This window comes from Salvelinus namaycush, chromosome 1 (genome assembly GCF_016432855.1).
Source record: "Salvelinus namaycush isolate Seneca chromosome 1, SaNama_1.0, whole genome shotgun sequence".
Lineage (NCBI taxonomy): Eukaryota > Metazoa > Chordata > Actinopteri > Salmoniformes > Salmonidae > Salvelinus > Salvelinus namaycush.
Window position 1 is genome coordinate 39,027,096 of NC_052307.1, and position 12,328 is coordinate 39,039,423.

Genomic DNA, 12,328 nt, shown 5'->3' on the forward strand with positions numbered 1-12,328 from the left:
ATATGTTCTTAATTGACTTGCCTAGTTAAAGGTTACACTAAGAGCATAACATTTCTACATCCTAATTTTCTAATTCTAGTCTAAACAATACCGAAACGGAGATTCAGTGAAAATAAAAATCTCATTGATTTATCAAGACCAGTCCACATGCTTGTCTCAGAGCAGCGCGAAACGGTGCTAAAATAGTTGTAGGCTATTGCTTCAAATCCTATTGCTTCTAACTTCAATATGCTCTTTAAATAAACAAGACCTACACCACTTTTAACAGCACATTACTCAACACTAGTGAGACTCATGTCGCCTACGGTATATCGAAAAATATGACATGACTCTCCGCCAATAATTACATATAGAGGATTGGAGGATATTTCTGTAATTCAGTGATATTTATTCCCATAGTAATTCGTTATGGATCCGTAACTAAATAAACATTGGCATTTTGAAAGAGTATTTTTATCATTATTTTATTAACGAAAGCATAAAGATGCCATTATTAGTTACATTGTTCTATTTTGAACATGCAGACTGGCACTAACAGACCAGCGGGAACGTTTCCCTCGTCAGCGCCATTATTAGTGCAATGCCCCTTAAAGTGTTGCCCATGGGCTAGGTCGGTCTTCTGTGCGCGGCTCTGTGGCCCATCCCATGCCCCCTGCCCTCGTGCCTTGAACATCGCGTGCTTTCAGTGGATATAGCTGGAGAACTGAAAGTCAATCCCATTGTGCGCCACTCGGGAGCCATGACCAATATATATTGTCCTGCTAATAACAGGGTTAATAATATATCTGTGAGAATATCCAACGGGCTTTTTATATAATTCTAAATTAATAATAATTGCTTTGTTTAAAAAAATATATATTTTGGAGATTTTGTTTTCAAATAATGTAAAATGAGTGAGGAAAAAGGCCATTGAACATGTGGTGAGACATTGTTACTAATTTGTAAGTAAAGCCAGTTTGTTATTTATAATTATTTATTTCTGTTTTTAGAGGGAGAGAAACCAAAAACCTACAATCATCTCATGGGTCTCCCAGTTGAGGGCGGCACGTGTATTGAACCAGCATCTGTAGCAACACAGCTTGCACTGCTATGCAGTGTCTTAGACCGTTGTGCCACCCAGGCGCTGTATAACGTGACCGGTCGGGAGTGGTCTACAGTAAGAGCAAAATAAAATAATAAAACCTTAGTGTAACAACAGTTTTAGTAGGTAGTACTGAAGTCGTGCACAATTATCAGTTTCTATTTAGGTTTATGTCGCTCATTCATTGTCAGTTAGAGACACAGTAGAACCCAAAAGCGTAATCATTGCTTTAACTCCCCCTTGCGCTGGTCTGGAGCAATGAAGTGGTGACGCAGGGTACCGTACTAAACCACAAATGACCTCTAAGTCCCGCAGCATAATCGCAAAACTTTTAGTGGAGCAACCACTGTACATGTTCGCTACTACAGCGACTGAAACACTTAACAAAGAGCTGCAGTTAGTTTCAGAGTGGGTGGCAAGGAATAAATTAGTCCTAAATAATTTAACTAAAAGCATTGTATTTGGGACAAATCATTCACTAAACTGTATTCATCACTACTTGTATTTATGAGAGGTATTGACATGTTGAATGCACCGAGCTGTCCGTTTGAACTGGCGCACAGCTCGGACGCCCTTGCATACCCCACAAGACAGGCCACAAGAGGTCTCTTCACAGTCCCCAAGTCCAGAACAGACTGTGGGAGGCGCAGAGTACTACATAGAGCTATGACTACATGGAACTCGATTCCACATCAAGTAACTGATGCAAGCAGTAAAATTAGATTAAAAAAACATAATACACCTTATGGAACAACGGGGACTGTGAAGCAACACAAACAGGCAAAACACATGCATATACACACCTGATAACATACGCACTATACATACACATAGTATTGTAGATATGTGGTAGTGGTGAAGTAGGGGCCTGAGGGCATACAGTGTGTTGTGAATGTATTGTCATGTTTTTAAAGTTGTATGGCTGCCTTCATTTTGCTGTATTGGGGATCCATAATAAATACAAATATGAAGCCTGTCAAGGGGTTATTTCTTCCCATTTAAAACACATTCATATTGTCAAATCGAAATACAGCACAATCAGGCCCCTTTGTACACTGCAGGCTGTCTTTGTGAGGAGTGTATTCCTGGGGGAGGAGAGTGAGAAAGAGAGACTCACTGCAGCAGGCTGGTGGTTCCTTTCAGATTAATCAGGCAGAACACGTTACCAGTTGGAATACAGTGTGTGTGTGTGTGTGTGTGTGTGTGTGTGTGTGTTTGCTCTGTGACTCAGGCCCCGTCACTTCATTTCTAAATCCCCTTGCCTTCCCAGAACGTGTAATCACCCTCCAAAAACCAGTTGTTAGGCAATTACCCTTCCAAAATCTCCTATGTGTTCCTCCTGAAATCATATTGAATTACTACTTGATGTAGACAGCACCAATTAAAGGCCTTTGATGCTGTGGTAGGAAGGAAAGTGGCATGCAGGCACCTAACACCTTCTTGGCGACATTGTATCTTCACATCATAAATACTAGGATACTTTCGGTTTAGAAAAACATCCTGGTTCTCTATCTCCCTCTACTAGAAATGATCACAAGGTGACTGTGGGTGACCCTGCGTTGCATTCCAATCAATAGAAAGATCTGATGAAATTCGGGCTGTACCTAAATTGATCCCTAACAAGATGGGCACTGCAAATTCAATAATAACAAGTATCAAATAGCTGGAGTGGTGACTATCACAGTACCTCTTTCCTCTGAAGAGTGTGTATTCCCTATGGGAGCTCCGGGTCAGATTTTAATTAAAGATTGGCAGAGCAGCAGGCTTCTGGTGCATCTGGAAAATTCAGAGGGATCTAACAGTACTTTGACATTCCATTGAAACCTCTGAGATATTGTTTGAACAATGTTTTCCCCCCAGGATCCTTTGAAGGTGATTGAAATTGGAGGTGTGAATAAAAACAACCACCAGCCATTCCTTTGGTGTAGTGGTGTGGTAATCTCTTGCCCCTGGAGAGAGATTTCCTTTTTCTCTCCTTACCTTCCAACATCCTCTACCTACACAATGTATCTCACAGCGGTGTCAGTCGGTGGCTCTGATGTAGCCTCTTGAACCTCTTCTCTTTTCATGATGCTGTGTTCTTCATTGGGTATACTACCATTTTGTTTTTTATTGTATAATGCCCAACTAACGTTAGTGAGAATTTATCGCCCTCCTAATTGTTCATAGCCAATTGTTTGACTTGCTGTGTAACTATGCTAAATCTGAATTATTAATATTAACCTGGATTGGTTGACGCCAGTATCATAGACTGAAATGTATTTGCACTGAGCTAAATTTAACCCTTTGGGTGGTGGACCATCCTTGATACACACGGGAAACTGTTGAGTGTGAAAAACCCATTAGCGTTGCAGTTCTTGACACAAACTGGTGAGCCTGGGACCTTCTACCATACCCCGTTCAAAGGCAGATCAATCTTTTGTCTTGTCCATTCACCCTCTATATGGCACACATACACAATCCATGTCTCAATTGTATCAAGGCTTAAAAATCCTTCTTTAACCTGTCTCCTCCACTTCATCTACACTGATTGAAGAAGATTTAATAAGTGACATCAATAAGGGATCATACCTTTCACCTGGATTCACCTGGTCAGTCTGTTATGGAAAGAGCAGGTTTGTACACTTAGTGTATATCTCCCATAGTAGACTGACTGAAGTGGCTGATGAATCCCAATGTTGCCACACCATTATTATGACTCATTCATAGTGGAAGTGAGACAATCTCACATTCCTCTCACAGTGTAAATGGTCTTGTCTGTGAAAAATTCAGAGCCATGCCAGGTGTTTAAAACAAACATCCCCAAGGTTGGGGGGTGTGGCTCTTTCTCTCTCTCTCTGTCTGGTCAAATGAAATATGACAAAATACATCAGCAATGTTTTCCATCCCTGCAATCTCTTGAGAGGGGGAGGGATTGAAGTGAACCTGAATTTTGTAAAAAAAAAAAAATCAGGGTGAAGAGAATATGTGAACAACACATGCTGAATCTGCTTTTTCTTTTGAGAAACACTGTGGGATAGCGCAAATATTTTAATACCTAAATACCTTTCTGTACTTTTGGGAAGACAGGAGGGACGTGGTTAGCTTGAGGAATGTCACCAATTGTGCTTTCCAGCAGCAACAAGAAAGCAACATCTGAAAACGCAACACAACAAGCTAACGCTGTAAAGTATCTCCAGTGCCACTATGTGTGTCCCAAATGGCACCCTATTCCTTATAGTGCACTACTTCTGACCAGAACACATAAGGCTCTGGTCAAAGTAGTGCACTATGTAGGGAATAGGGTGTGATTTGAGACACCCACTAACACTCAGCAGCTCAGCCCTCAGTCACAGCTCGAGGCTAATGATAAAGTGTGTCTGTTGAAGAAGCAACAAGCTTGAAGCTTCCTTCCGCTGACAAAGTGCATTTGAAGTACAGGCCCCCACGCTACAAAGGAGCATCCAACACAGTGATCCATACATCATCACATTTAAGGGGTTACAACATATATCTCTAATATCTTTTATATAGCCCAATCATTGCGAAGTTTGAGGGCATTGACTTAAAGGATACGCATCATCAATCTGTCATTGTCGCTGATCTCCTGGAAGTCCTGGACCCGTTTCAGTCAGCGAATTAATCAAAAGAACAGTTATTGCCAAATTACAGATGCCGGTTCAGAGATGGATTGCTTCTGGCTGACGGGAACTGGCAGCTCTAAGAGTGATTAATTCTGCTCTACTCCAATGATTGGCAAAAAAGTACATCTGAAGACTGAGCGAGCATCACCAGGGCTTCGTCACTTATTTTCAGCATCCTGATTCTGCAGCACACTAGAAGGACTAGAGCCCACATCCCACCCTCCTGACACACACACAACCAGACCTGGGTTTCAAATAGTATTTGTGCTCTTTGAAATACTTCAGCTGCACTTGATTGAGATTGCCTGGTGTGATTGAGACACTGACATAGTCACAACAGTGCAAAGTCTGTCATCTGCCATTCTCAGGCAGGCTCAATCGAACGATCAAAGTGTTTGAAAAGAGAACGAATACTATTTGAACCCAAATCTGCACACAACCCACAACTGTGAAGTGAGCAAACATGGTCTTGGCCACAAGGCTCAGAAAGAATTTGCAGGTCAATGGCAGAACACTTTCTCAAGGGCCTCAATTTGAGTGTTGACAGGATTGAGTTATGTGGTCACTGTCCTGTCAAATGCAATAACGGCAACCAGGCAGAGGAAAAGCCCAAGGTTTTATTTTTCCGTGCCGCCCCGTAAAACATCAATTCAATACCTGCCGTGAGGTCTGACATGGCCATGTTCTCATAACATGATAAGACATGTCTCCACAAAGCTCGCACACACACAAAGTCCACACAGACAGGGGTATATATATACTGAACAAATAAGGTATGAGTTTTTCATGAATGTCATGGACTGAAATCATACATGTTATGTTATGCAGTCAACAATCAACTCACAAGGTTTGAATTTAGAATCAAAGATCAACCACTAAATCTAGGACATTGAGGCAAAATTCACAATGGACTGCAATAAAGCCACCTTTTCTCTTCCTCTCCTGTCACTTTGTTCTTATACATTCTCATCTACCCAGATCAGTAACAGAAGGAGGACAATGAATTCTACTATCAGCCTTTTGTGTTTATCGTGCTGTAAAGTTGCAGCAGAGCAGGGGCTGTGGTTGGCATGGAAACAAGCGGCTGTAGGAAACGGTTACAGTGCTGTCTAACCATATTTACCTGGGAGCACCACATGCACAATTCATCAAGTAGTGTGTTTACTGAACTCATACTAGTAGGCTACCACCTGCTGACAAGCACCTTACAGACATTTTTGTGTCTGTCCGTGTGTGTGCAACCGTGCGTGCGTACATATGTGCTTGTGCGTAAACAAACACCTGCACTTAAATTAATGAACTTAATGAACATGGAATGGGTCCATGCAACTTATTATGCAATTTATGCACAAAGGCACTGGTTACTAATGAATTATTTATGCTTGTGATAAAAAGAGGTTGAATAATTATTGACTCAAGACATTTCAGCTTTTAATTAGTGAATTTAAAAAAATGTTCTACAAACAAAATTCCACTTTGACATTATGGTGTATTATGTGTAGATCAATGACACAAAATCAAAATGTCAGGCTGTAACGCAACAAAATGTGGAAAAAGTAAAAGGGTGTGAATACTTTCTGAAGGCACTGTACCAGGGAGCAGACCTGAAGATCTGTAATAGAGGCATAACCCTTGGAAACAAATATCAGATGGTCCTATAGCCACCATGCCATATTAGTATTACACTAGTGATGGCTATCGCTAAAGTTTTAGCGGGAAAAAGTGACAGGTGCCTGCTGCGTCTTACAGTCTGGGAGTCCGTAGGGCGCAAACTCGCCTTAGTGGTTGTGGGTCATCAGTGCATTCCAAAAACCCTCGTTCATAGAATAGAGTGGAATTGATGCTGCAGGAAAGTTAACCAAGGGGGTGGAGAACTAGTTAACGAGTGAGTGGCTAGTTCAAAAATAAGAGCTTCTGTATAGTGGAAAGATAGAACAAACGTAGAGGAATTCTCCATATCAACGAGTGGGGAGAGAAGTCTTTGCTGAACTGGAGAGACGGTAGGGCAGGGAGCACCTAAAAAGGTGCATGTTGACGTTTATTGTATTGAGTCTTGTCCTGGAGGCAGAACTGAGCGATTTCCCTTTAGATAGGCTAGCAAAGTCAAAATTGGTTATGTTGTAAAAATGTGCTTTTTAGTCTACATTTAAGGTTAGGGTTATGCATTAGGGTTAGCAGTGTGGTTAGGGTTTGATTTCAAATCAGATTTTATGACTGTAGAGCTGCATCCAGAACAAGATTCATGACGAAAAACACTAACCTGCTTGAGAGGTCAGAACTTCGTAGTGATTGCAGCGAAGGACTGTTTGTCCGGGTCGGCCCTGGGTGTGGGGCTTCACCTGGGTATTAATATTTCACTGCGAGGCCAGGATTTTAGGGTTCTTGAGGCTTATCCGTTGTCCCTTTCCAAACACCCCCATGGGGCATTTGTGATCCGCCACAGGGCCCGGGACTGCAGGGTATGCAGACGTTGTCCTCCGTCCTACGGATTTCGCATTTCTGACATGTTTTCCAAACAACCGACTGTGTTTAGTAGGGGCATTCCAGAAAGCCAGATTTGACCCTGACCGTAAGACTGGCTATGTCCAGCCAAAGGGCCCTCGCTCATGGTACGGCCATAACTCTGTACAGCTTCCCGAGAGGAGCAGAGGTTGAGATCTGTGATGACACAGATTTCCTCCCATATACATAGCAGGGTCAGCTGTGCATTGACTTGCCGTGTTTTCCAGCAGCTCTGCTTGATAAGCCAAAAGTAAGGTGGACATGTTAATAAGTGCTCTGACCGAATGGGCTGCGGTTATGACAAATGGTGGCGGAAAAGTGTTAAGGTAGTTAGCCAAAGGGGGCTTCACCGGAGGGGGCTTATGGAAACCGGACTCATCCATACCCTGCATGTTCAGGGTAGGGGAACCACTGGGGGTTAGTCTACTGGAAAAAGGCTTTTCCCAGGAACATTTTTCCTCCATTAGGCAAGACGCTACCACCGGAATGCTAGGTTTGGTCGTGGTCGTTTGTGGTAGGAGTCTTCTCCCATCGTACAAATCCCTGCCTCCCCCTTGGTCCAGAGAGACATTGGGCCATTCGATTGCGAGTTTGGCCGCAGCTTGCTTGCAGATGTCGATGAGCTTGTAATCCCGGGGGGGATTTGCGACCTTTTCACCAGCTTTGCACTTGGCGAGGCGCCTGGGGACAGATGCAGGTGCCTGTGAAAGAGGAAGCGGGGGCTCCCCCTCCCTCCTCTGGCTCAAAGTTGGAGAGGCTGCTATTAACCTGAGCCTTGTCATCTCCCCTCTCCCGAGATCATGTCTTCAGTAAATTAAGGAAGATAATCAAGGTTATGCATCACCTCTGCCCAGCTGGGTACAGATGAGCTCTTGTCCCCTACCCTGTGGGGGGGCTCAGAGGTGGGGGTGGCAGTGGAGCAGGAGCTGTATTTTTTAGTATCCTTCTCCTGCTAACCTTAGACAGTGTGCTGCAGTGCAGACAAGACTCTGGGTAGTCGACTGCCTCTCGAGAATGCTCTCGTCCCAAACAGGCAAAGCAGATAGGGTGGAAGCCTTTCTCTGGGATGCGAAGGCCACAGGGGCAGCGATGGGGCTCCGGTGCCTGGCTTGGGTTATCCTCACAAGGGGAAGCGGTAGCCATGACTCTGTGGAGTGGGCTCCAAACCTGTCATAAATGGCACGCAGTAAGTCAGATCACCGCAAGGTGGAGTTGCTGTACAGCCTAGAGAGCTTTCAAGACCGCAGTACTGGAAGGTAGGACCGGTCAGCCTGGCCAGCAAGAGCACTGGTAAGCTAGGTGAGAGAAGAATACTACCGTGTAGGTCGAGAGAGCTATTTCTAGTCGTGTGCTTTCGCTGATGCTTAACTGTGCAGCCGGCTAGTCCTGGAGTTTAGCTAGCTAGCGTTCACCTCGAGGGTTAATAGCCTAACTATAGCAAGCGCACAGCAAGCACACTGTGTATTCTTCGTCAGCTAGCTTTGTTAGCTTAGTGTGGCTATCCAAATCTCAGAAGTCTCTTTCCTTTCCTCCACCTTGGCGGGAATAAGCAGCATGAATCAGGTACCTAAGTTAGACAACTATTCGGCTACCACCCAGTACTCTACCCTGCACCTTAGAGATTGCTGCCCTATGTACAGTGCATTTGGAAATTATTCAGACCCCTTGACCTTTTACACATTTTGTTACGTTACAACCTTATTGTTATTTTTTCCTCATCAATCTACACACAATACCCCATAATGATGAAGCAAAAACAGTTTTTTTTAACATTTTTGCAAATGTATTAAAAATAAACAACATAAATACCATATTTACATAAGTATTCAGACCCTTTTCTATGAGACTCGAAATTGAGCTCAGGTGCATCCTGTTTCCATTGATCATCCTTGAGATGTTTCTACAACTTGATTGGAGACCATTTGTGGTCAATTATATTGATTTGAAATCATTTGGAAAGGCACACACCTGTCTATATAAGGTCCCACAGTTACCAGTGCATGTCAGAGCAAAAACCAAGCCATGAGGTCGAAGGAATTGTCTGTAGATCTCCGAGACAGGATTGTGTCGAGGCACAGATCTGGGGAAGGGTACCAAAAAATATCTGAAGCATTGAAGATCCCCAAAAACACCGTGGCCTCCATAATTCTTAAATGGAAGAAGTTTGGAACCACCAAGACTCTTCCTGAGCTGACCCGCCTGGCCAAACTGAGCAATCGGGTGAGAAGGGCAGAGCTCCAAAGTTCCTCTGTGGAAATGGGAGAACCTTCCAGAAGGACAACCCTCTCTGCAGCACTCCACCAATCAAGCCTTATGGTAGAGTGGCCAGACAGAAACCACTCCTCAGTAAAAGGCACATGACAGCCAGTTTGGAGTTTTCCAAAAGGCACCTAAAGGACTCTCAGACCATAAGAAACAATATTCTCTGGTCTGATGAAACCCAGATTGAACTCTTTGGCCTGAATGACAAGCGTCTCATCTGGAGGAAACCTGACACCATCCCTACGGTGAAGCATGGTGGTGACAGCATTATGCTGTGAGGATATTTTTCAGCGGCAGGGACTGGGAGACCAGTCAGGATCGAGGGAAAGATGAACGGAGACTGGGGCGAAGGACCTCAGACTGGGGCGAAGGTTCAACTTCCAACAGGACAACGACCCTAAGCACACAGCCAAGACAACGCAGGAGTGGCTTCTGGACTAGTCTCTGAATGTCCTTGAGTGGCCCAGCCAGAGCCCGTACTTGAACCCGACCTGAAAATTGCTGTGCGGTGACGCTCACCATCCAACCTGACATAGCTTGAGAGGATCTGCAGAGAAGAATGGGAGAAACTCCCCAAATACTGTTGTGCCAAGCTTGTAGCTTCATACCCAAGAAGACTCAAGGCTGTAATCACTGCCAAAGGTGCTTCAACACTGAGTACTGAGTAAAGGGTCTGAATACTTATGTAAATGTGATATTTTTATTTTTAATACATTTGAAAAAATGTCTGAACCTGTTTTTGCTTTGTCATTATGGGGTATTATGAGTAGATTGATGAGGGGAGTTATTTATTTCTAATACATTTTAAAATAAGTCTGTAAACGTAACAAAATGTGGAAAAGGTCAAGGGGGCTGAATACTTTCCAAATGCACTGTACATAGTCACTGAACATTGGTCACCTAAATAATGTTTACTTACTGTTTTACCCACTTTATATGTACAGTATATACTGTATTATAGGCAATGCTCATCCTATATAACGACTGCTATACATACCTTTTCTATTAATATACTGTCTATACACACCATTCACATACAAATATATTTATAATCCGGACTCTGACATTGCTCGTTCTGATATTGCTTGTTCTGATTCAGTACGTCTTAATTTCTTGTTATTTAAAAGAAAAAACGTTGGATTATGTGTGTATTGTTATTGTATTGCTAGATATTGTTGGAGCTAGAAACATAAGCATTTCACGAGAGCTAGCTGTGTGGCGCTAGCTGAGCCAGAGTGTGAGCTCAATCTTCTCGACGAGAAGCTGCTGTCCTACGCTCGGTGGTAGAGTCCTTAACGGTCCACCTGTGAACAGGTGAGCAGAGGTCCAGGGCCCAGTTTCCCAAAAGCATCTTAAGGCTAAGCTCATTGTTAGAACCTTTGTAGGAGCGTCGTTAAATCTCTTACGTTGCACTTGAAACCGCTCCTAATCTAACGCCTGCCTAGGACCAATCGTAAGTGCAAACATTGAAGTGCATTGTTAGATGCTTTTTTGCCATCCCGCCTCACTTTATACACAGAAGAACTCTGCTAAACATAGAATCACATGGTTTATCCATCTCTCTGTGACCACCGATAACTTCAGAACAAAGTTGACTACAAAATACAAAGTTGTCAATGTCTTTGTAATTGATACAAACAAAAACCCGAGATGACTATATTAAAATATAAACAGTAGGCTATAAGCCTATTTCAATCATATTGAAATACATTCATGTTCAATCAATTGAGTTCTGTTTTGCCACTTGTAGGCTACTGTCTGTAATTTGTCTCAATATATTTCATGATGTGTAGCCTAACTTGTGTAGCCTAACGTGCACAATCGGTGATTTAGTGCATTTTTATTGGGTAAACATGAGAATAAGCCGCCTCAATATTTGCAGCCGTAGGTGGTAATATCTCTCTAGGAGATATTTCACATCAGTATTGGGAACTAATTATGTTAAGGAAAGATTTGAATCGAAAAAGCTGATCTGAGAGCGGCACTCCCTTTCTTTTGATCCTATCAGTATCGATACATGCTCCTAAGATGCACTTCGCGACCCTTCTCTCCGCGTGGTGTTTTGGGAAATGAATGTTACATCTTCGGCCATTGTAGGAACGATGCATTGTTAAAACACTAGTAAGCCTACATTCCATCGCTATCGGGAAAATCAGGCCCAAGTCGATAGGTGAGAGAGAGTAGAGGATCTTAATCGAATTAGTAAAGGAAGATGAAAAGTTAAGAGAGGAGCGCACTACGTCCCCTTATATGGGAAGTGGAGTGGTCCACTATTGGCCGTTGCTCCTGTCTTTCTACGGCAGACGTGTGATTGGCTCTTCCTAGACTCTGTCCCTAAAAGGGGACGCTACCCATAAGTGAGATCTAACGAGTAATTGACAAATAGAACTGCTACTGCTATGAAAGACTCATGCCACCCTGTAAGAGAAGTAGGCTTGCATTCATGTACACTTCAAACTACACATTTACATTTGCCTGTACTGACAGTCAGAGTTGGTAGGCATCTGAATAGGATTGTAGCGCGACGTCGACGGCCCCCCGTGACCTTCCATGTTAGGCAGTTTAATCCTCTGGCAGGTCCTGGATACGTCCCAAATGGAACCATATTACCTACAAAGTGCACTACTTTGGACCAGAGTCTTTTGACTATGTAGGGAATAGGGTGGTGCCATTTGGGATGAGGCCCCTGTCTCTGCTCGCTCTGCGACATGGTGTTAACAATGCGTCAAGCTGGCAATGCGTCAAGCTGGCATGTCACCCTTAAGGCTATATTGTAATGATTCACATGTGAGTCATTATGAACTGGAAGTTTGAGTACCCTGAGAGCGAACGGGTTGACAGGTTTAGAGAGGAAGCACCC